This window comes from Solanum stenotomum, chromosome 9, assembly GCF_019186545.1.
Source record: "Solanum stenotomum isolate F172 chromosome 9, ASM1918654v1, whole genome shotgun sequence".
In the NCBI taxonomy this organism is placed as follows: Eukaryota; Viridiplantae; Streptophyta; class Magnoliopsida; order Solanales; family Solanaceae; genus Solanum; species Solanum stenotomum.
In genome coordinates this window covers 20,713,299-20,740,185 of record NC_064290.1, presented here as the reverse complement: position 1 = coordinate 20,740,185, position 26,887 = coordinate 20,713,299, and the positions used below count along the sequence as shown (strand labels likewise).

Below are 26,887 nucleotides of genomic sequence, written 5' to 3'. Positions count from 1 at the left end.
AGTAGGAGATTAGAGGTTAGGAGATCATGATCATAAAATCAACCCTATAAATCAGTAATTTGATAACCTTAGTTAATTCATTACATGAGATGCAACACATGAAATCCTATGCATGTTGTAGCCCAGCAATTTTCCCAAACATTGTAAGTTAATTTTATTATTTATTTTTTGCATTCTTTTATTTACAAATAAAAGTCAAATTCTTTTGGCACTCTTGAATAAGTAATTAGACAAGTATAATTTAATAAAATATTTAATCGAAAAGTGCTTTGGGTTTGATAATTCGGTTCTTTTAGAGCCACTATAGTACTTGCATAACCATGTACACTCGCGTGTGAAATTGGAAGCAACATAATACATGAATTCTACTACAATACAAAGTTTAGGAGATCACTTACCTTAAATCAATCTATAATCACTCCAAGAGTTGATCCCTTCCCCTTCTGAATCACTTCCGAAGCCACACAATCTATAAAAATCAAGTATTAACAGTAAATTTCTGGAAACAACAATATGCACATCAATTCTATCAAAAGTGGTTCAATCAATGCAAAACTCAATTCCAAAAATAAGGTTTGAATCTGAAATTTAATACTTAAGAATGTTAATCAAGTCCTTAGGAACTCAATGGTGAAATCATTTCGAAAAGGTACTTCAAATCAGTTCACAATCACCATTTTGCTAGGTTCTTGAAGATAATCCCAAATTTCTCATTTCAAAAGTTTGATTTGAACAATTAAATCCATAATTAATAAAGGGTAATAGAAGATTTAGAGTTAAAAATTGTTACCCAAAAGATTTTCCTCGAAAATCTAGTCCAAATCGCCACACCAAAGCTCCCAAAACTCAAAAATGGTGAAATTAGGTTGAAACCTCGAATTTAGAAAAACATTCTTCTCAAGTCTCAAATGCTCATTGTGATCGCGACCTAGAGTCACACAATCTTGTTGAGTAAAAACAATCAACTCAAAAACGTTGACCATCGTGATCGCATAAAGACACACGCGATCGCGATACACCTCAAATTAGTACTATGTGATCGTGAAGATGGAGCCTCATGATCGCAATGACGAAAATTGTCATGCACTAGAACAATAAACCAATAAAAGAGACAAGTCATAAAATCTTTTAAAAAAGGATCCTCGGGATTCGTTGGGAACCCTGAATATACAAGCCACATATGCAAATCAATTATACTCTATGTTCTAGATTCAATAGAACATTTAAACACGAATCTTAAGTCTTCTTGACCCAAAATTCGTGAAAACTACAAGAAACTAACTCGATGTCGAAAAGGCTAAACAAGCTTGAGACCTCCCAAAAATCAACCAAGACCTCACCTAAGCCTAAAATCATCACCCATATTCAAAGGAGCTCTCTTAAATCCGATTCGAGCCTCCAAACCCTAAACTTAACCAAAGTCAACCTAAAGGCCAAATTTCCATAATTTCACAGCTTAGGACTTCAAATCCTCAAAATGACTGATGAGTCCGAGATTCGGTCACATTTAGGGCTTTGTTTATATAGATTTAGTGTCCTCAAATGCTTATTTTGTGCCAATAACTGATGTAAAACCCTTGATTTTTAGGAATATGGATTGAGGAATAAAGCAAGGACACTCACAGGAAAAAATGAGCAAAACAGGCTGAAGAAGTGAAGAAGGACGAGCCTGAGGATCGCACAGAGCACTCGGTGAGTCGCCGACTGGCTTATCAGACCACCTAAAGTTCCAGTGTGCCAAGCCTTTAAGGAAAAAACCAAGTTGGTGATGAAAACGAGCAGTCAGCGGATGACGAGTAGTTCCGTGATGCAGTGCTAGATCGCCCAAAGTTACAGACCTTGAGGATTCTGAAACCCAAGGCAGAAGGGCGATAGAAGTGACCAAAGGGAGGCTCACCGAGTGGTTTGGTGAGCCCGACTTACTTCACTGAATGAGCTTTCGTAGCTTATTTTCAGTGACTATAAATACATTTTTAAACATTTAGTTTAGAATCTTTGGAGTTATCAAAATTTTTTTGAAGTTTGAGACAGTTTTTCTTTAGTTTTTTCCTTAGCTTTGAAGGATTTAAGAAATTCACTTTTGAGAAATTGGAAGTGGGTCTTTGAGAATCTTCATATTGGAGCATTGTAAGGACGAAATCACTCTTACCTAGTCGATGGATAATCAATTTGGTAACAGTTTTTTACATTTTTATGATATCTAGCTAAAACCCCAATTCTTAGGGTGTGATTATGTGATTATGGGCTGATTTAGCTTATAGGTATTGCTAATTTTTAGTTTAAATGCTATTTAAAAGTGAGTTTAATTATTAATTGTTGTTTAATTTAAGAATTGTAGTTGCAAATGTAGTTCTACCTTTTGTTCTTGGCTGGCTCTAGAGAATGGTTTTAGAACTATGGTTTTTGATTAATGGTTTGTGGGTATTGAGTTGACATGTGTTCAACTCGAGAGAGTGAATCCTAAACCCAATCCCACACATTCAGCTCGAGAGAGTGAATGGATAACGTTGTGGGTTGTTCTTATTTTGCATGTTTGTTGATGTTCGAGATAAATCAACCTGATTCTAGGTAAATTGTTCGAGAGAAAGTTTACCTCCACTATAGCCTAGCCTACTCACTAATATCTAGATATTTTCTAATAGTTTCAATTACCCATATGTCTACATTAGCCTATAATCAATTACATCCCAAGAACCCGTCTCATTATTGGTAATTCGTATTGTTTGTGACTGTTGTTTGTAGTTTATAATCAAAACCAAAACCCCTATTTGATATCCATGTTATCCCCTGATTTGAATGATGTCTCTATTAGATAATTTTATTCCTATGACTGATTTGACCGCATTCTTACTTCCTAATTAAATTTGAAACACGTACAACTCCCTGTGGGATTTGACCCTAACTCATTTAGTTGGTTTTTATACTGATTAACACTTGTTGATGTTTAGAATTGGATGAAGTTTCTTTGAAACGTTATTAATCAATGACTCTGAATCAGAAACTGACAACTCTCATAGGTCAGATTTCACGTTTCAGGACTGATAGAATTAGTGGAATTCCATTCCGAATCTCGAAACTCCAAAAGACACCGAAAATCATTTTCTTAACAATATAAGCCTTTTAAACTCAAAACTAACAAAATTCTCAACTTCTAACTCAAAGTCCAAAACCAAACTTTCAGAAGTCAAACATAGAAGACTCATGTCAATATCGGGAGGGCGAAATGGTACATTTCACTAAAAAACAAAAAATGACCAACCGGATAATTACATTATCTATCACTAAAAACATGTTCGTCCTCGAACATAAAGCAAAAGAAAGTACTTGATGCTTAAAAGAGTTGAGGATATCTAGCACACATATTTGACTCTATCTCCCAAGTAACCTCCCTAACTGAACCGTACTTCCTCTACACCTTTACTAAAGCAATCTCTTTGGTCCTAAGCTTCCGGACCTATATATCCAAAATGGCTATAGGACCCTCATCAGAAGATAAGCCCAGATCCAACTCAACTGAATCAAGGGAAAGTAGGTGGACTTATCTAGCACATACTTCTAAAGCATGGAAACATGAAATACAAGATGAAGAGTTGACAAACTAGGTGCCAAAGCCAACTTATAGGCCACCTCTCCCACACAACCCACGATCTCAAAGGGTCCAATGAATCTAGGTCTATGCTTGTCATTCTTTCTGAATCTCATCACACCCTTCATAGATGACACTAGAAGCCAAACATGATCACCCTCCATAAACACTAGGGCTTGAACTCTCTGATCCGCATAATTGTTCTGTTGATTCTGGGTTGTCAACAATTGTAGTATAACTTCTGATTTTATTTTCTTAGTGACACTTTTTTATTTATTGTTTTTGCACATTAGGATAAGTCAAAGTACCCAATAATTTGAAGCAAAGGAGCACGTTTAAGTTTAAGTGTGGTGCATATGACCCTTAATGAAAATTGAGATAATGTGCTACTAGCTAGCCCTAGAGACCTCAAGGAGTTTTTCTAATCCTTGTTTTAAATTTTAATTGATGCTTTGGGGACATAGCATTTTTTTAAAATTTGGGGTGGAGGAATGAATTCCTAGTTTTTACTGTTTTATTGAGTCTTTTATTTTTTTAGGATGGGTTCCTCGGCTTTTGTTTTTGGTTCATTTCCTAAGGATAGTCCCTTTGAACCGAGTATCATTTTTTTAGGAGTAAATTTTCTTATTTTTAATTTTTAATTCTCTTTTTGGCGAGAAAAGGAAAGACCCTTTTTAGTTGTGTGATACTTTCTATTTTGGCCTAATTTTGAGTAGTACTTTCTTGTGAATGCTTGATTGATAAGGAAATTATAGACTCTTTGACACCTAGGCTCAAGGTTGTGACTTTGTAAATAGCTTATTTTATTTTGTAGTTTGTTACGGTCATGTATCTCTTTGAAGTGGAATTGATCCATCTTGATTGTTTATTCCATATTTTTCATCTTAGTCTAGAACTTGTCCTGCATGTTATTGAAGCAAAATAAAAAGTGTTGCTTTGTTTAGGAGATGATAATAGGCTTTCTTTGATTTGTTTTGTAAATTTTAGCATTTTTAGATATTATACGACTAGTTAACCCTTTTTAAGCCTGTAGCCTTTTGTTGGTAGCCATATTTTTTTTGTTCACTCTTTTTTTGAATCCCTAGTTTTTGTACATTGCTTCCTTGAGCACTGTAGCATAGACCAATTATAATTGAAAAATCTAAAGAAAAAGGGATGATTGAGTGAAAAAAGTAATCAATAATAGCTACAGAGTGATGAAAAATCCCTCTTTGAAAGAATGTGATAGGAAAAATTTGGGGAAAAAAAATTCTTTGAGCAAAAAAATGACGGAAACATTCTTGAGATGATGAGAACTACCTGTGAAATAATTGTTGAAGAGAAGACTAAAAATAAAGAGAATAAAATAACGGGTGATGAAGTCTAAAAGTTCAAATTGTTTAGGGAAGTGTAATTCACTATAGTATAGTTTTCCTACCCGTCCCCTAGCCCACATTACTGCCTGTTAAAGTCTTATTTGATTCTATTCAAGCATGCTTAATTAGTGGAGATCTAAATAATGGGAAAGCCTGTGGTTATTCTTTGAAAAAACACATAGTACATTCATGTGAATTTTATTTGTGAGTGTGAGAGTTATTCTTTGATTCTAAGTCCTTAATTTATAGTCAATCTTTTGAATTGAGTGTGTGGACCATTTCTTCTTGAGAGGGAACTTGTTTCATGATAGATATGTCATTCTATTAGCTTTCTTTGATAAAAATAGGTGAGTAAGCTTAAATTTGATGAGTTCGGAGTCTTTTCTTGAAGTTAGGAGGTTAGAGATTCGTTGTTTATGTGTATATCTTGCATAATGATTGAGAAGTTTACTTTATGTTTTGAAAAGTGTATACGACCTTATTGTTCGTATAAACCAAAGTGGTGGCATCCCTAGTTTGAAATTTTGTTTAGATGAGTTTTAATGCTTGCTCAAGGACGAAGAAAGGCTTAAGTGTGGGATGGTGGTCTTAGGCGTATTTATATGCCATTTACTACGATTTACCCACGTGTTCTTTATGTTTTGAGAACATTCTTGATGATAATTATTGTGTTTTAATTAAATGTTGTAATGAATGCACATAACCTACATGATTAGCATATGCATGGGTTTCTAAAGGAATATTAGCTAAATAGGAGGTTACAGGAGCGAAGGGAAATGAGCGCGAAGAAAGACACACCTGGAGCAGCTTTGGTGCACTGGGCCAGGGCCTAAATTACTGAAGCAAAGTGTTTGTGCACTGGTGGCACGCTGCCCCAGCAATCATGGCGCGCTGCTCTAGGCCATCCCCAACTTTCCAGACAAATTTTAGTTAATTTAGGATTCCTAATTCGAGAAGAAGTGGAATTTTTTTTTCCTAAACTTCATCAATAGGAACCTAGGGATAGTTTTGTGGGGGAACAACTTCTATAACATACTTTATAGTTGTCAATACTTTTTAGTGTTCTTTTCTTCTTCTTCTTTTCCTAGGCCTTAGTAGCTTAAAAAGCCTTTGTTCTGGGCTGTAGCTATGAGTAATTGTTGAACATCAATTGTTTTGAATTAATAATGGTTATCTCCTAAATTACTTTTATATTCTCATTTTAGTATTTCATGCTTGATCACCATAAAGATAAATATATTGTTTATTCTTGAACTCGAGACACAGAGAGGCAAATAGATTAAAGAATACAAAGAGATCGATCTCTGTTGCATATCACTTGTTCAGATTCGTGTTTAGGATAGACACCTAGATGAACACCGAGCTTAGTTACAAAATGTGATGAAATATAAATGCTCACCAATTAAATTATGTCTATCCCCTCTAAACAATGTAGTTAGATAGTCGATTGGAGTAGGCAATTAGAGGTCAAGAGATCATGATCATAAAAAAATCAACCCTCTAAATCAATAATTTGATAAATGTAGTTAATTCATACATGAAGCCTTAAGCCTGTGCAACGCTAGAATTTTCCAACCATTGTAAATAATATTATTATTTAACTCTTGCATTCTTTCATTTATAAATCCAATTCTTTTGGCACTCTTCAATAAACAATTAGACTAACATAATTTATTAAAATAGTTTATCGACAAGTCCTTTGGGTTTGATAATTCGGCTCTTTTAGAGCCACTCTTGCGTGTACAATTGGAAGCAATACATACCACAAGGAAAAGTATGTTTTCCATAATATGTCTTCAAACATTTCAATTATAGTGATACTTGTTCTTTAATTTGCATGTGTTGAAAATAGTGAAGACCGCGCCATACCAACTGAGTTGTTTTAAGCAACTTGTTTCATTCTAAATTCACATACTGACCATAAATCTAATAGGAATTCAAGAGACAAACAATTTAATAACTCAGTACTCACATATTGACCATAAAATCTAATTGTTGATTTGTGTTTGTAACAAATAGCAAGGAGTCTAACACTAGAGTCGAATGATACAAACAAAAGATACGATTAGATAGATGTTGCACGCATATAGTTAGATAGATGCAGTTGGATTAAAAAAGGAGAAGATAGAACTGAATGAAGAAAACTCATCGTGAACAGATCTACGACCATGAGTACAACACAATGTCCAGCGTTCCTACATCTTCTCCAGCTATCATGTCTATCTCCATATCAATCACTTTGTTGTTGCCTCCTTCAGCACATCCATTTGTGTCTTGTCCCGTGCGGTAAAATAATCCCCACAGGAAGTGCTCACTGTTCCATCCTACAAACTACATATAAAACAATCCAATTTATATATATTTCACCCCCGATTGTACAATCAGTACTTCTACAACTTGGCCTGATGACTTACTGCATTTAAGCATTTAAATTCAAATGGAACCAAACAAGTATTGCCAACTAAGAAAGGAATAATCTTCTCGATAAAATGGAAAATTGATCTTCTACAGAGCATAATTGAATACACATATTACCTAAAAATTCATGAAAGGGAATAAGAAAATGAGAAAAGAACATAGAGATTATAAATGTACTTTGAGAATCACTGCAAAGGGTTGTGGATGCTAGTATAAGCAACTCAAAATCATTGATAAGAGTTTCATCACCAAATCCTTGGTACGCATGAACTTCACCAGGGCAATATATCTCTCAGACCTACATATAATGCGAAATGCAAATCAATTTCTAATAAAAATATTCCTGGCCAAGGGCACAGTTCTACTTTGAAACCCTTATCCCTTTTTAGATAGATATATAGGGTAGAAGCTGACCTTTTTCTCCCACTTACGAAGAAATACAATCCTATGTCTTCTATTCCCAGGCAATGATTGTTGAATAAACTTGGCCATATATCCCCACACGGAACTAGTTCAAGTTTAAGAGTATCAGGCAATAGTCCTGAGAACTCATACACCTTACGTCGAACTCTGCAAGGAGGATGAGCCTGGATACAATTATTGAATATCTCAGGTACAAGTTTCAGTGCACCTAAGATGTCAAAACTTCCCCTAAAATGCAAATAAGAGAAGGACTAATTATTATAGGAAATCAAACTTGTATTCCTTTTGAGTGGTGTGAATTCTTCAAGTAAAAAAAAGATAAATATCTATCTATATCTATATATATATATATACTATCTTTTCTTAAATCTTAAAAGCATGAACTCCCTAACTTGAATGTTAAATTACTATAACCCAACTTAAAACACCCAATTCATTATATATTCTATATTTAATATTATATTTATATTTATATACACTATATTATATTAAAAGCAGACATCCTTGCACATTGATGGGTAGTGACTTTTCTAAAAGTTGTGACTTTTTTTTATAGAGTTATGACTTTTTCGATGAGTTATGACATTTTCGGAAAGGTGTGATATTTCTGAAGGGTTATGACTTATCTGAAAAGACACGATAAGTACCTTTTCATATACTATCCTTTGGTGTCTATAAATAGAGGGGATTTCTCATACTTTTAAACTATGAATTTTCTAAGTTTTCTATTCTTCTACTTAAAAGAAGGAAGATTGTGAGAGTTGTTCGATTATGCAATTACAATAATTTTTGTGGGTAAATTACATAGATCAATAAAACTTGATGTAACAAGGAGAATGAAATAACTGAACTTCAAAAGAGAAGACTATCATGATAATTAATATGCACTCATTTTCATAGCCATAAAATATATTTTTGCAGCAACTCTTACTTTACAAGAAGTTCATTGATTTTCCGTTGCATAAACTACAACTTGGTGTTCAGAATCTGAAAAGTCTCAAATTCTTGGAGAAAAAGTATTTGATCAAAAGCTTGTTTGAAGAATCCAAACTACATTTAATAAGTACTCTTTCGTTTTCAATTTATTTGTTGTACGCTTATTTTTATTCAATTTAATAAAAGACATTTTTATATATTCTACATATGATCCTTAAATTAAAAGTCTTCTTTATTTATTTAAATTTCATATCAAATTAAAATTAGACCAATCTATATCTATCTTTTTTCTATCTATACTACCTTAAAAGAATGAACTAATAAATTAAATGTTAAATTATTATAAGACCCCAACATAAAACACCAAACGTAGTATATCTTCTATATTTTATATTGTATTATATTTATTTATGTGTATTATATTATATTATATTAAAGGCAGACAAATTTTCACATTGAAGGGTTGTGACATTTTGCCAAAGTTATAACTTTTCTGATGAGTTGTGACCTCTTTAAAGGGTTGTGACTTTTTATAGGGTTGCAACTTTTTCGAAGAGTTGTTACTTTTCCGAAGGGTTGCGACTCCGAAGAGTTGTGACTTTTCCGATTGGTTGTGACTTTTCCAAAGAGTTATGACTTTTCCAATGAGTTTTGATCTTTCTGAAGGGTTGTGACTTTTCTAAAGGGTTCTGACTTCTTTTTGATAAAGAACCACAAGTAGTTGTTCATCCAGTACCCTTTGTTGGCCGTTAAAGAAGGGCTTCATCAAATTTTTAAACTACATTTAAAAAAAAATTATTATTATTATTCTTCTTCTTAAAACACTCAATTTAGTATATCTTCTATATTTTTATAACAAGAAACAATATGCACATACTAATACTACACATTTTTAACTATAAATGGAGGGGTTTTCTCACATTTTTAAACTACGCTTTTTTATGTTTTCTATTCTTCACTTCGTAAAACCTTAAGTTTGATTTACAAACGTTGACAATCTCAAAGTTTAGTGAAATTAGAACACTCCATAACATGAATGTTAAATTAATCTAATACTCCAGCTAAAACATCCAATTAAGTATATATTCTATATTTATTTATATTATATTATAATAAAAGTAAGAACACCTACAAAACAACAATAACAAAGTAATGCACTATGCGGAAAGGAATAGAAAGTTTATTTAATAGGTGTAACTAAGAGATTTTAAGAGTGACTAATTTTTAATTTAGCAATATTCATATTATTTTTAAAAATAGTTTGGTACATGGTTTGATTTTTACGTGCAACGCACGTGCGTCAAAACTAGTATATATATATATATATATATTTATAATCAAAGGTAAACTTCTCTATTTTTTGACTCATAAAGAAAGGCATATTCGAGTTTCAAGGACACAAAAATAAATCCATGAAGCAATTTCTCAGTCAAAAAAATATAAATAGCAAGTTCCACATAATTTTGCACTCTACATCTTATTAAGTTGCAGAATTGAATTTTTTTAGAATATAAACAATATATAGCTCCCATATAACCGACTTATCTACAGTTTCTTCTTTCCCTTACTTGAAAAAAATCAGATGGTCAATAATACAATGATATAAGTGAAAATAACTTCAAGTCCTCAAGGATTTTATCGATATTATTGGTAATCAAGTTTACTATAGTCTTACTAACCAGTATCTATTCAAATTACCATTATGTGACAAATACAATTTATTAGCAGAACTCTTTCCCATAGTTAGGCATATATTATACTGTGCCCTATTCATTTTTTACTTATACTAATGTCATCCCAGGAGCTTTCTTGCACCCCAACTAATTTTTTGGGCAACATGTCCATCACACGGGGGGAATTTGTTAAACTCATATGCTAAAGACTAGCTTGCTGCATCAAAAGAAGTCAGAAGGTAACCAGAGAGAAATATGCAAAAGTCTGTTTTGCTGAATTTGAAATTTTGGAGGTCAGTTTACCCTGCGTTAAACTATGTTAGAAATTAGTGTGCATTCATGAAGGGTACTTACTTCCAAGAAAGAACTAAAGCAGGATCATAAGGGTGTGCCATAGATGAATTCTTCCTTCAACTCTCATTCACAGCAACAGGACTCATGTGCTCCAGAATGGTAGAACCAGTTGGACCTAAAAATAGGTTACATCCGTTGAATGAAAGTACAAAAGTATATGATAGAAAATGAAATTTTTGAAGGAGAGAGGCATAAGAAGGGGAAAAATTAAATAAATTAATGAATACAAAAGATGTTGGTGAGGACTTAACCTTTAGATAATTGTACTATTTTTTTGCTATGTTTAGTGTTTCTTACATTTTTAAGATTTTGTGGTTTTGTGTATCCTACTGATCCTAAAGACCGCTACACTGCACTTTTCTCAGTAAAAGAATTTGAAATTTGAACACTAGGATTGTTAAAATGTCCTTGAGTCACGATTGCCATGGATTCGGTTGGCGCAACTCTTGAGGAGACAAAATTTATCAGTGGAGATCCATATTTCTTGATGCCTGATGGAAGACCAAGTTCTTCTTCAACGTGTAGATATCTCACTTTCTCAGTCTTTACCTCCATTTCCTAGTTAATACAATTTGCACTCCCACGAGGAAACTTCCTATGTTTCTTTGGTTGCACAGTACTCTGATAAATCATTGCAGAGGATTGCTTGAATTGCACAATTTCTAGTCCATGTGATGAAGACATAATTCCTTTGCCAATATCACATTCTTCACAACACCAATCAACTGGTGCATCAACATAATCGCCTGACACACAATTTCTGATAGGAAGAGAAACATAGATTTTTTTAGAGTAGGAAGAAGACTATGTATTTATAAAAAATACAAGTAGTTTTTAAGAGAATTACATGTCACAACATGCTAATGAAAGATGCAATGTACCTCTTAGGTGAAACCAAATATACAATACCATTGGGATCTGAATACCAGAAAGATTAGACATTAGTATAGAAAAATCATTTGTAGGAGGTAGTATGTGACCTAGATGATGCAAATCCAAAATTAGTCGGGCTTTAATGCGAATACTTAGAAAAACAAAAAAGGAAAATTCCTTACTCTCCCTAAGAGGTAATATTACTTTCATTTAGAATTTTAGTTCTACTCCACAGTAATACCTATTTAAGATTCCAAAAAGGAAAGCAAAACTGATAATCTAACTAGCTATTTCCTTCAAGAGGAACATCCCCTTGTGTGAAAAGATCAACTTCTCCCTTAGAAATGGCAAGTCAACAAAAAAAGAAAGGGTTTGGGATTGGGACAATGTTTGAGGTTTACAAATAACCTATATATATATATATATATATATATATANTATATATATATATGCCAAGAGGTGACGAATGAAGTACGTATAAGAGAGTCATGACTTTCAACTCATCTGACTATCTTTACATGCTAAAAATTGAGAGATAGAGGACTTACTTGTGCACGCCAACATTTTTACAATTATACCAGGTAGTAATTTCTTCTTGAAAACCTATATCACCACAAATTTCAAAACGTTTTTCCTGCAAGTTCATAAGAAAAAATAAGAAATGCAGAATCAACATTACCATATGAATAAAATGAAGAATGAGGAAAGAAAGTGTCAGCAATTACACAAAGGTAAATCATAATCAACAAAATCATGTTTCATGTTCATTCAGCTCACATCCGTATATATGTAATAAATCTGTCTTTTGCAGCAAACATATATCCACTTCATTCCAATATTATCTGTAAACTATAGATAGGAAAAAAATTATTTTCCTTGAATATTCTTTCGTTATGTCTCATCCAGACTTGAAACACCTTCATTGCTCCTCCTTAAGAAGCACTTTAATACATGACAAGAAATTTGATTTGTTGGTTTGTACTTTAATATAGTACAACTTATATTCTCTTATATTTTTTTATATTTGGGTTCAACTCATCATGTGAGTACTACATCTTTTTGTGATGCAGATATGGACTCTCAGGGCGATGCTGATCCACGCTAAGCACTTCGCTCATTCTATTGGTTGTGGTGAGCCTTATATATCATTGAGGAACTTTTGCTTATGAAGTGACATTTTTTTGTATGTTTTTGGGTATTGTAAGGGTCTTGTCTCATGTGCAACTTAGAAGTTCCATCTATACCGTACTCATGTCATGTTTTATCTTGTAAAATTCCTAATGTAGCCTCGCATAGGTTTTTTATGATGTTATATCTTTTTATTTTTACGTTTCACTTAATGAATTACTCAATGTTGTATGACATTCTTTACCTTTCGCTTCTATGTACCTATCAAGTTCATAAGTGGTATCAGAGAATTAGAGTTTGTTGGCGATCACATATATGATTATATGATTGAGAGACTACACAGACATTTAAACAATAGGTTTGTAACTGAGAGATTTCTACCCTTGATCGCGCCATGAGCTTAAAGCAATAAATTCCAATTCTTGTTGAATTCCGTGTGTGTCAACAATGCTTGAGTGATGACACCACCCATCGGGTAAGATTATCAAGTGTCTGTTAGAAAAAAAAATGAGACTCAAGGATGAAATTGGATTGTTGTGAGGGTCATATGTGTTCAATGAGGAGGCATATAATCTAAGTATTGAACTTTCTCTATCCTTGAAAAAGTTTTTTAAGAGAGTATTAATCTAAATTACATTATAAGTATCGAACTTTTTCTATCCTTGAACTATAAGGATATTTTGCACAAATTCAATTTAAAGAAACGACAATTATCAATTTTTATAATATATATTTTTGCTAGATATCGTATAATTAAAACTCAAACTAGAATCAGAAATCCAAAATATTCTTCAATAAAGTAGAGTTAAATGAAACGAATCTTTCAAAAAAATAAAACACTCCACATTTAAAAATTTTCCTTTCATATTTCCCATAAAACAAGAAAAAAATACTTAATCCCAATGCTAATCGTCATTCAAAAAAGATTATCTGCCTTTGCCATTAAAAAAATAAGTGCAGAATCACATAAACATTATATATGTGTAAAACAAAGAAATAGTAAGATAAACGAGTAGAATTTTACCATGTGTGCCTGATGAATGTTGTTTGATTCCATTTGATCTCCAAGGCGACACATACAAAAACAAAGAAAAGAAGGTCTGAAATGGTCTAACACAACATACAACTCATATGTTTTGCTACAATTTCTTTTTCACCCACTTTTATTTGTTATTTGAATTTCGATAATCTCTAGACATGACTATTTGACTAAACTATCTCAATTAATTACGTAGTAATTAAATTTTTTAGGGTTTTTTCATTGTTCAAAGTTTAAGATGAATGTTTGAAATTTTTTCCATATTTACTCTTTTATTTAATGAAGCTTTATATAATATATTTTCTACAAAATTTCAAGATGAATGTCTGATTTTTTTTCATATTTGTCCTTTCCTTTTATGGAGTTTTATATTTGTAGGAGATAAGTTCCACTTACAAAGTTATATTATGTTCTCACAAAGGGTATTATTGGAAAATATGGTTTAAATTATGTTCTTGAATATTTTTCTTGATTAGTTTGCATTGCCTCACAAATTCATTAATATGGAATAATGGGAGTATTAGATATTTGAAAATGATTTGGATAATAAGTAATTAATGCTAAAATTAAGACACAATTATATTACCCGTATGACTACAAATTTTCTGAGAAATATTTAACTTTTAAAGAGATATAGTTATACCCACAAGTTCTAAAAACTAATTACAATATCCTTAAGTTTGTATTATCATTCAATAATGAACATGTTCCTTGAAAAGTTATGGTAACGAACATAACTAAGAGGAATCTGAATAAATAGGAAGAAAACAAAAAAAAAAATATCATTGATTTTTATACAAAAAACTACTACTATTACTTATAATTGAAAGTGAATTCAGAGAGCAAACTCATATAAAAATGGTGTAAGACCGGTTCTCTACACATTTATGATATTATTTAGTGTTCATGACTGAAATGAACAAATAGTGAGAACACAGAAGGGTTAAGGATTGATTGTGTGACATATGTTATCTAGGTATAGGTAAAAGTTCGACAGTTCAAAGATATTGAATCTATTGATTTACCAAGTTTACCTAATATATGTTCACAATAAGAGTTCATAGGAAAACTTTCTTACCCATATGTGATAAGTTCTTATTTTTATATCACAAAATATTTTCATGCATATTTTCATAATATAGTCATTTCCCATTCATATAGGGCTTATTGGATTTCACTAAAGGCTAAGCTTTAAGTACGAGAAGTAATAAAAATTGGAAATTGGAGGAAAATACGTTCAAGAGAAAATAAAAAATATTTCTTCCCCATTGTGGACGTGAAGAGGATATATTTTGTACTTTTGAGTTAAAATACTTATTCTAACTACTAAAGGGTTGAGAAGAGAGACTCCCGCGGGTCGTCATCATCATGGCTCACTAGGTTTTGAATTTGACTTCGTATTTGATTGGACAAATTTTCTTTTTATTTTCACTAATTAATTTCCTTTTTTACCTGATAGTAATATTAATTTATTGATTCTTAAAATTTGTAGGGAAAAAACCTATATTTTTTGAATGAATAGTGACTTCCCTTCAACAGAAATAACATATCTAAACATTAATATGTATAAACTAATTTAAAATATATTAACTGTAACACCCCGTATCCTAGAACAAACCAAAATGAAGATTTCAGAGTTTCAGGTGCAACCCATGGTTGCCACTCATGAGCCGTAGGGTAACCCATAGCCCGTGTTGTTGGTCCGTGGATGGCTACATGCGACCCTTCCCCAAAAACCCCCCAGAAATTTGTGTAAGTGTCGACCCACGGCCGTACTTACGGACCGAAGGTCAGGTCACGGACCGTGGTCCGTGTCTGTAGATCAAACCCCTAATTTCAGCTCCCACTTGCCGATCGACAATTGACCAACACTGACCGTTGGTCGATCCACGATCCATCAGTCCTGTCCGTCGGCGACCCCGACAACTTTTAAGTCAGGGGTCTTTTAGTATTTTTCTTATGTGTTGGACCCCTAAACTGGGTCGTTTCACCCTTAAACTACGTAGTTTTTGTTAGTTTCAGCCGAGTAACTAAACTAGAATCTACCATAAGCAATGCATTCACCCAAAACATAGAAAATTAGAACGCAGAAGGGGAAAGAGTCGACCAAGCCCTAGTCCAAAAATGCAACATGTTTTCATCAGTTTCAACCCCAAATCAAAAGATTTCTCCGTGGAATTCGTCACCAGGTATGTGGGATTTCACTAGTGGGTTCATTTCGCCCATTAGGACCCTAGATTTCAGTCAAAATCTTGATTCCCTTACTATTATATAGACCTAGGGTTTCAAGAATGTTAGAAATTGTTGGGTTTTAGCTATTAGAATGATCCAAGTCAGATAATCATGATTTCAATTTCTTTTGGTGTAGATTCTTTCATAAATTCAGAACCCTAGCTTTGTAGTTCTTTTAGTTCATGAATTATACATGCTAGGTCAGATATGTACATGCATGTCTCAGTTTTTGAATGTCCATTATAAGTATATTAATGTTGCATTAATAGTTTGCATGCCAGTATTTTGAGTTATCCAATATTATAGTTTTTCAGTCATAGAATGTTAATTACTTAATCAATTGGGAAAAGCTTAATACCGAGAGGACTACGGTCAGTCACCCTCAAGTCCCAAAACTACGTGCCCTGTAGGTTGTAACTCCCCTATGTGCGCATCATTTTAGTGATCACGCCAGCATGTCTCTACACATCTGGCAGGGTATATTGGGTCCTCTCGATGGGGCGTATACATCATACTCCACATTTTGCTCATGTGATTTTATTTCGATTATTAGTAGCTCCCTTACAGTTCAGTCAGATTCAGTATTCAGTCTCAGCATGTTATAAACTTGGTCATTACATTCAGTTTAGCCAAGTTCAGTATTTCCAGTATCTTTATCATGTTCAGATTATATCATTTCTTTATTAATTGCTTGTTTAGTTTTGTTATTATTAGCTTTACTTTATCATGCATGCTCAGTACCTTTCAATTACTGACACATACTCTGTGCTACATCTTCTCGTGATATAGGTTCAAGTCCTCAGCACTCAGATCACGCATAGATCGGTTCCCGATCTTCAATTCAGCAACATCAGTGGTGAGTCCTAATTCTTCGAAGATGGTTGACATGTTATCTTTCCATTTTAGTCTTTAGTTTTCAGTTTTGCTAGATTTAATTGGGGCATGTCCCAGTACTTCTTGTCAGTTTAGAGGCTTATTTCAGACATAGTTAGATTTAACTTTAGTATTTGAGTTTGACTATTTAGTTGTATTCAAACTCTCAGTTTTCATATATTCAGATTTAGTATATAGGTATTCCCCATCATTTCAGATTATCTCATGATTAGCTTTCGTAAAATATTTATTGATTTAATTTATCTTGGTATACCTATGATATGCCAACAGGGTTAGCTTGGGGTCACTTGTGATCCTAGGTCCCGTGTCCGCATCCTAAGGGTAGCCTCGGGGTGTGACAAACTTTCTATCAGAGCACTAGGTTTAAGAGTCCTAGGATGTCTGAAAAGTTACATTAAGTAGAGTCATTTTCATGGGTGTGAAGTGCACCACATCTAATGAGAGGGAGGCGACAAAGTGTTTTAGGAAAACTTCATTTTCTTGCTACTCTTATCGTGTGTGAGGTATGATCCAATTTATCGTTCTAATCCTTTGTTGTGCATTTCAGATCATGCCTCCTCGTAGAGCTTACGCAAGGAATGCAAATGCCAGGAATGCAAACGGATCTCCTCTAGTTCCAGGAAGCATTGAATGTTGAATTTCGGAACGCTATCCAGTTGTTGGCTCAGAGTGTGACCAACCAAAATAATCATAATGGTCCAGTTCCGGCAAATACTAATGTTTTGGCAACTGCAGCTAGAGTGCGAGATTTTGTTAGGATGAATCCGCCTAAGTTCTTAGGATCGCAGATTTGTGAGGATCCCTAAAACTTCATAGATGAGGTCAAGAAGGTCTTTGAAGTGATGCAGGTAACTGGGAATGATCGGGTTGAGTTGGCATCTTACCAGCTTAAGGATGTGGCTCATACCTGGTATACTCAGTGGAAAGAGAACGGGGTTACAGATGCAACTCCCATCACTTGAGAATGCTTTAGTGAGACCTTTCTCGACAGGTTCTTCCCAAGAAAGTTAAGAGAGGCAAAAGCTCAGGAGTTCATGAACTTCAGGCAAGGTAATATGACAGTCCAAGAGTATGGACTCAAGTTCACCCAACTCTCCAGGTATGCTCCTCACATGGTTGTTGATTCCAGGTCTTAAATGAAAAAGTTTCTATATGGAGTGTCACACTTAGTGAAAACACAATGTAGGAATGCTATGCTGCTGGAAAATATGAACATCTCTAGGCTCATGACTCATGCTCAGCGGGTTGAGGGAATTAAGCTTAGGGAATAGGCTAAGGGGAATAAGAAGGTTAGAATATAAAGCTATGAGTATTCTAAACAGAAATTGGGTGGTGGAAATCACTCGTAGTTTCAGCAAAAATCTTCAGCTCCAGCACCTTCATCAGCTAGTGTTTCATCCTCCAAGTTCAGATATGATCAGAAAGGTAGGGCGTCAGGCTCTATGTCTCAGGAGTGCTTCAAGCACCAGAACCTACCCAACTTGTCTTAAGTGTGGTAAAAACCATCGGGGCGAGTGTCTTGCAGGAAAGGAAGAATGCTTTGGGTCTGGTCAGTCTGGTCATAGGTTACGAGATTGTCCTTAAAAATAGGGTCACGGAGGTGTTAATAGTAGAGCTCAATTCATAACTTCAGTAGCGCCAGTAGGTCGCCCGACTCAACAGGGTAACTTATCTGGTATAGGTGGCGGATAGCGCCAAAATAGGCTATATGCTTTTCAGGCTCGCCAGGATGAGGAAGATTCTCCTGATGTGGTCACTACTAGTTATGAGTCTTTAATCTCGATGTTTATGCTTTGTTTGATCTAGGGGCTACTCTTTCCTTTGTAACTCCTTATACAACAGTCAAGTTTGATGTTAGTCCAGAAACTCTCTCGGAACCCTTCTCAGTCCCTACTCTAGTCGGTGACCCAGTTATAACTAGACTGGTATACATAAATTGCCCTGTCACAGTCTCCAAAAAAGTCACCACAGTAGATCTTGTAGAGTTAGAAATGGTAGACTTCGATGTCATTCTAGGCATGGATTAGTTACACTCCTATTATGCCTCAGTCGATTGTAGAACTAGGATTGTTTGTTTTTCAGTTTCCAGACGAACTAATATTAGAATGGAGGGTAGTAGGTTAGCGCCTATGGGTCGATTCATTTCTACCTTAAGGCCAGAAAAATGATCTCTAAGGGTTGTCTCTATCATCTAGTTCATGTGAAGGATTCAAGCACCGAAACTCCAAATCTTGAGTCTGTTCCAGTAGTTAATAAGTTCTTAGAAGAGTTTCCCAAAGATCTTCTCGGAGTTCCTCCCAAAGGAAAATCAACTTTGGAATTGATCTCCTTCATGATACCGAGTCTATCTCTAATCCTCCTTACATGATGGCTCCATTTGAGCTTAAAGAATTGAAAGAGCAGTTAAAAGACCTTTTAGATAAGGGCTTTATCAGACCTAGTATTTCGCCATGGGGTGCACCAGTGTTGTTTGTGAAAAAGAAAGATGGTTCTCTCAGGATGTGCATTGACTATCGGCGGTTGAACAAAGTCACAATCAAGAATAAGTATCCCACCACCTAGATTGATGACTTATTCGACCAACTTCAGGGTGCTAGTCATTTCTCAAAGATAGACCTCAAATTTGGTTATCATTAGCTCAGAGTCAGAGATATTGACATTCCGAAGACAAGCTTCAGAACTCGGTATGGTCATTATTAATATGTAGTTATGTCATTTGGACTAACCAATGCTCCTACAACTTTCATGGATTTGATGAGCAGGGTGTTCAAGTAGTACTTGGACTTGTTCGTTATCGTGTTTATTGATGATATCCTCATTTACTCTAGGAATGAATAAAAACATGCAAGTCATTTGAGGGTTGTCCTGCAAGCTCTCAAATATCGCCAGTTATTCGGTAAGTTTAGCAAATGTGAGTTTTGGTTGCAATCTGTTGCTTTCCATGGTCATATTGTGTCTAGCGAAGGAATCCAAGTGGATTCTCAGAAAATAAAAGCAGTGAAACAATGGCCCATACCTACCTCTCCTATAGATATCAAAGTTTCTTAGGTTTGGCTGGTTATTATAGAAGGTTCGTGGAATGATTTTCATCCATAGCCTATCCATTGACTATGTTAACTTAGAAATAGGTTAAGTTTTAGTGGTCAGATGATTATGAGAAAAGCTTTGCAGAATGAAAAACTAGGTTGACTACAACTCCTGTTTGGACTCTACTAGAGGGTTCAGACAGTTATATTATCTATTGTGATACATCCAGAGTCAGCCTAGGTTGTGTGTTGATGCAACGAGGTAAGGTTATAGCTTATGCTTCTAGACAACTTAAGGTGCATGAGAGGAACTATCCAACTCATAACCTCGAGCTTGCAGCGGTGGTGTTTGCACTTAAGATTTGGAGGCATTACTTGTATGTTGTTCGCGTAGATGTGTTCATAGACCATACGAGGCTTCGGTATGTGTTCACCCAGAAAGAGTTGAATCTTCACCAGAGGATTTGGCTTGAGTTCCTGAAGGATTATGCTATGAGTGTTCATTACCATCTTGCTAAGGCCAATGTAGTAGTAGATGCTCTTAGTAGACTATCTATGAGTAGTGTAGCCCATGTTGAGAAAGAAAGAAAGGAACTAGAAAAAGAGGTTCACAAGCTTGCTTGCTTGGGAATTCACCTTATGAGCATATATGATGGTGGTGTAACAGTTCGGAATGGGTCAGAATCTTCATTTGTAGTGGAGGTTAAGGAAAACCAAGACAGTCATCCGATATTGCTTCAACTAAAAGGTGCAGTCCATTGGCAGAGAGTTGAGGTTTTCTCCCAAGGGGGAGATGGTGTGCTTCGCTATCAGGGTCGATTATGTGTTCCAAAGGTAGGTGAGTTGAGATAGCATATTCTCGCAGAAGCCCATAATTCCAGGTATTCTATTCATCCATGCGCTACTAAAATGTACCGTGATCTGCGGGAAGTATTTTGGTGGAATGGTATGAAAAGGGATATAGTAGATTTTGTGGCTAAGTGCCCCATTTGTGAGCAAGTCAAGGTAGAACATTAGAAACCAGGAGGTATGACTCAAGAGATCGACATTCCTACTTGGAAGTGGGAAGTGATCAACATGGGCATCATTGATGAGTCCATAAACTGGACTCATTTAGGGCTTTATTTTGATAGAAATAGTGTCCTCGAATGCTTATTTTGCCTTAATATCTCATGAAAACTTTTAAGTTTTAGGTATTTGAAGTTTTTAGTGATGCGAAGCCTTAAAGGAAGATGATAAAAAAGGCGATGAAAGGAGCAGTCGGTGCTTCACTTAATAGTTTCGCGATGCAGTACTATACCACCTAATGGTCCAGAATGTGAAGATGCTGAAGGCTAGCATGAAACAGTGATGAAACAGAAGAAGGGCGAGTCACCGAGTCATTCGGCGACATCGACTAACTTCGCCATAAGATCCACCAACGCTATTTTGTGAAGTCTATAAATACAAAACTAATTATTAATTTTAGGGAGTCCAACTTTTATTTTAATTTCCATAATAGAATAGTACTTTTTGGATATTTTTCTCTCAAGTTTGGAGAGGGCTTTTGGGGAGACTTGAAGAGAAAAAGATTTTATCTTCCCTGAGTTGGAAGTGGGTCTTCTCCATTCTTGTTCCTTTTCTTAAATAAAGGTTTAATTTCTTATACCCATTTGATTTTACTATCATTTTAGGTGTATTTTGTTTTTTCTTGATGTATGGCTAAAAACCCCATTCTTGGGGTGTGATTTAACAAATATGTATTGATATTATTATTGGGTCTTGCTTGGTGATAGGTTAGATGTACTTTAATGGTGATTTCACCTAGTGGTTGTGGTTTAATCTAAAGGGTTTGAAGTTGCAAATAGAAAGCCAGCCATATGTTTTCGGCTTGCCCGAGAGGGAGGTCACGAAACCTAGACCATTAGACTAATGGCCTAAGGTGTGGGTCGACATGAGGTTCAACCCGAGAGGGTGAGCCCTAGTCCCATATCCTAACACTCAGCTCGAGAGAGTGAGTGCAGTAAGGTGTAGCTTGGTCTTCATGCGGTACATGGGTGTCCGAGAGGAACGCATTTGAAATGGGGTAAGTTGCCCGAAAGGGAACTTATTTCCATCTAAAGCTTAGCCAAGTCACTATGATCTTCCAAATTTCCTTTCAAAAGCTTGTACACAACTACTTATCTTCACTTGTATTGCGGTGACACCCCAAGAACATTTCCCCATACTTGATTTTCTTGTTAATTTTTGCTATTTTTACTACTTGTGACAAAACCCCCAAATTGATATTTGAAACTTTCGTGTCACCCCCCTTTAATTTACCATGTTTTTGTTCATTAATGTCTTTAGCTACGACTAGTTAGAGCTTAATGTTATTTTTTTTTATCAATTCTCAAAACCACTCCTTTGGGGCACGACCCCAAGCTTTAGTTGGTTTAGTATACTATCGACGATCGTATACATTATTACTGTAGGTTAGTGTCGTTGGTCATGATAAGCATCAAAATGGTGCCGCTGCCGAGGAGTGGTGTTATTTGAGAATTTTTAGATTAGTAGAGTTTTTGTTCTTCTTAGTTGTAATCTACTTACCTAATTCTTAGTTTTGTCTAGTTGTTTGTGTGTTGAGATAGGATAACGAGTATACATGATGGGGATGGTAGACCAACGGCGCACCTCCCAGAAGAAGTGATGAGATTCAGCGATCACATCTTGAACTTCAAGCATCTAGAAGGAGAACCTTTGCATGAGTCGTGGCTGAGGTTTAAAACATTATTGATACCATGCTCAACTCATGAAATCCCCGATTTAGTTCTACTAGAATGTGTCTATAGGAGTGTGAATCCCAAAAACAGAGGGATAATCGACCGACTCATGCCAGGTGGTCGTGAAAAATATTTTTTATGAGACCGCGGCCATATTCCTTGACCCTGTGGCTAAAACCAATAAGGATACTAAGAAAGACCAAGAATTGATCATTTTGCTGGGTCAGATGGATAACTTGACCCAAAAGGTCGAGGAACTGGAGGTGATGTTCAAAGAAAAGCATAAATGCGGATCACCTATTGATTAGGGAAGATCTATAGGGGTTGAAAGTAAACATGTCAAATATATGTTATTAACCATTTTTCAAAAGTTAAATGATAAAGATAGAGTCCTAGAGAAGATTAAGGAAAATGTAGAAGTGTTACACCGGATGAGTGATACTCACTCTAGATCTATCCAACTAATTGAAACTCTCTTGGGTCATATAATGCCTCACGTTCATCAAACACAAGGCGAGGGATTGCTAAACGATGTTTTGGATAACCCCAAAAGTGGAATTTAGATGCTAACCCACGTCGTGCCATGACGTTAACTAAGGCGATGTTTGGGAGGCAACCCAAAGACCTTAACGACTTTAATTTTGGTATTATTTTTTTAAAAATAAAGGTGTTTTGATTTTGTAGAATTGGGCATGAAAAATTTGTGAAAAAGTACAGGATGAAGTACGCAAGTCCAACCGGCAATTGCTACTAAAACCGTCATTTGGATCCTCACTTTAATTGAAGATCCTATAAAACTTGGCGGGATAGATGAACACTCAGCGGATTGCCGAGTAGCGAAGCAAATCCAACTAATGTCGCCAAATGGATTAGATTTGAATGGATTTTACAAAATCACGAGTTTGAACTTTCAACCTTTCTCATATACTCTCACTCTCAATTTTTGCAAAATCACACCTACTTTGTATTTTCAAAATTTTCGTACCTCGTAAGTATTTTAGCTGCTTTAGTAGTGCTCAGATCTATAATAACCTGCCGCTCAGCATCATAGTCTTGACCTAATCTGGCCAAAAGGTTGGTTCTCCAAACCCTGCATTTAATTATGATATTTATGATCCCATTCCAGGTAATTTTATCCTAGGTCATGTGTTTTGCCTCTTTGATGAATTCAGGCCTTTCAGTGTGCTGAGACCAGCTCGCCGAATCACTTGGTAGTTGGCTCAAAGGACTCCATCTCGCTTTTTAATTTTATACTACTTGTAGTTAGTGTTCTGTAACTCTCAGCCAAAAAGCCCTAATCGGAAAAGGCAGATGAGGACTCACAAAAAGGTTGCCTTGATCTCCCTTTGTCTGCATCCCTTAACCCCTTTACACTGCATCCTTCAGCGGATAAAGTCTTGGTCGCCAAAAGCAGCTTGGTGACTCGCTGATGTGTTTGGCAAGTCTTTCTATAATTGCATCTCTCTGAGCTTGGCTTACTTGTTTTAACTTCTTTCGAAATCTTTGTAGAAATGGCTAGATCTAAACTTTCAGAAAGAAGCAAGCCACCTCAAAGTAAACAAAAGGGATTACAATTACAGAGGATACTAATGTGTTCAAAAGCAAAGTTGCTAAACATTCCACAAATGGTGAAAAAGGGAAGGGCAAATACAAGATCCTTAAATTGTCAGATGCAAGCACCGATAGTAATGGCCTTTATAGGAATAACTCCAACCAGTCTAAAAGCAAAGATGTGGGTTATAACGAGGAAGATATGCTAATAGCGCAGAGGGTCGAGCGATAAATTAAGAAGCTGAGAAATTCACCTAGGGCCAGGACTTACCAGCCTGCCACCATCACACCTCTAGTTCCAAAGAAGACAATGGTATTAGCACCTCCAGTGCAAGGTCCTCCGCCTAAATCTATGAATAAAGTAAAGACTATGAGGCCAAGAATTTTTTTGAGGAAAAACGTCTGTCCATAGATGGAGTTATAGACAGGGACCCAGAGATCATGGAATGTCTGAGATACCACGGGTTCCAAATATTCACCAAACCCCGTGGCCCTTATATTCCAAATTGGGTAAGAGAGTTCCAAAGTGCATACAGTGCACTAATACCACAGCAAAAACAACTAGCAGCAGCCTTCAAAGAAGTCGACTATGTGGTTGTCTGAGATAAAAGGGTGAAGTGTGATAGTGAGTAAATCAATACATTCTTGGGCATGTCCACAAACATTGGGGATCACTGCCAGTACTTGATTAGAACAAAGCAGCTGTATGAGATGAAAAAGTGGTTAGCCCAATTAATTGCAAATGAGATTCTCAAGTGGTTAGCGGAAAGAGTTCTGATTGAAAAGAAAGAATTAAACATATCAGTAAGGTTCTAGTTCAGTTTTATCAGAAGCGAAGTTATGCCATCCAAGAATGAGTCAATCCTTCGCCTCACCAAGGCAACTTGCCCGGGTTGAGTTACAAAGGGGACTCAGATAAATTTGGGAACAATCATCGCTTCAAAGATACTCGTGCATGCAAGGCAGAGCCAAACCTCACTTCCATTCCCAATCCTGATCATAGAATTATGCAAACGAGCCCAAGTACCTCGAGATACCAATAGTGATGTGGAAGTGATGCCCACAACCTCTACTGGTATCTGGAATATCGAATATGAATACTTGAAAGATCAAGTAGAAAGGAAGAAGGCAGCATTGGTGGAGTTAGCCAACAAAGAATCATCGCTTGCAAAAACATCTCTACCTACTCCGACCCTTAGGCCTTCAGTTCTCGGCTTCTTCTCAACCGGGCGTTCCTACTCCGGATGGGACAGTTGACTATTTCTGCTGATCGTCGAGCTACTAGGATAGAGGCCTTTATTCCAAGCATGATCCAAATTGTTGTAACTAATGCTATAACACCGCTGAGCACTATCATTGACGCCTTGGTAGCCAGAATAGCGGTGTGTGAGCACAACCAAGAGGCCACAGAGAAGGTGACGACTTTAAAAGTTGGCATTGCTGAACTACGTAAAGATGTAGAAAAACTAAAGGGCCCATGATCTTTGGAACAGTGGAGATGCTAGATGAAGATTTGACTGAGACGGAAGAAATTATGATAGATGCTGCTGTGCAAGCTTCCTTGGGAAAGTTTTCTACTGCTAGATCTAGTGGAGCTGGTCCCTCTGGTGATCACTGCGGGTAATGATGCCCAAACAGATGAAGCGACCCATTAGCCAGGATCACCTCTTCACCTCCCTCTCTATCTTTCTTTATCTTGCCTCATAGATTCTCATTACCTACATTTGAGGACAAATTGCATTTTATTTGTGGTAGGTTGAGGCTTACATTTTGTGTGCTATTTGTGACTCATGTTTTGTATATATTTGGATTGTTCTGTTTATAATTGTGTTAATAACTTCTTTTAATTGCAAAATGATTTTGACCCTTCCAATTTTTTATGAATTTTTCACACATTTTTGCCACCCCTCGTGAGTTGAATATGGCTATTCTTTTGCAAGAATTTAAGTCTTGGTTTCGATCAATACCGATGACTTGAATAGTGCTCTCACTTGAACGAACATGAATGTATGGCTATGACGAGGCCAAATGAAGTTGCATAGACAATATATGAACTCGTTGCATCTCGTTGTGATTAGCCATTTATTGAATTGATTCTCTTGTAATGACCGTTGCACACTAGCGAAAGTGTGTAGTCTTGTTTGACTTAAGTGTCGATGCCTTATGTGATTAACTTGTTTTGAACCATACATTAATAAACCTAGAATTTGCACTTTTAGTCTGATTGATTTAGAAAGGTGTCCTCTTGAAATGATCTTAGGCAACTTTAAAGAGTGTGAACCAAATTTGACATATACTTTTGTGGCCTACCCGTGAGTGTGTGAAACTCTTTTGAACACCCTTTGAGCCTTACCTTTCTTTGGAAGAACCTTGATGAACCCTAGACCTTATTTGACCCACTACCTACAATCCTCTTAATTTGTGATTTAGTGAATAGCTAACATAGGATGAAATCCTCAGTTGGGGATGTGGCAAAAAGGAAAGGGAGAAGTCAAGAAGTGCAAGAAAAAGACCTCCCTAACCCATGGGATTGCATAAGTGGAAACCCCTTCAATTTCTTAAAAAAAAAACACTGTGGAATAAGGTACGAAGGAAATCGGGTTTCCAAGCAAGCCATGAAGGTGAATAAATAGGTGACTTAGAAGCATTAGAAAAAGA

General features: G+C 35.6%; 1 protein-coding gene and 1 pseudogene across 1 annotated transcript in view; one reads left to right on the top strand and one right to left on the bottom strand.

Annotated features, from left to right (window-relative positions):
• LOC125876682 (WD-40 repeat-containing protein MSI4-like) overlaps positions 1-26,887 on the top strand; it is a 1,104,907-nt gene that overhangs the window by 572,356 nt on the left and 505,664 nt on the right. The window lies entirely within an intron of this gene.
• Positions 405-25,667, bottom strand: LOC125877359 (uncharacterized; annotated as a pseudogene).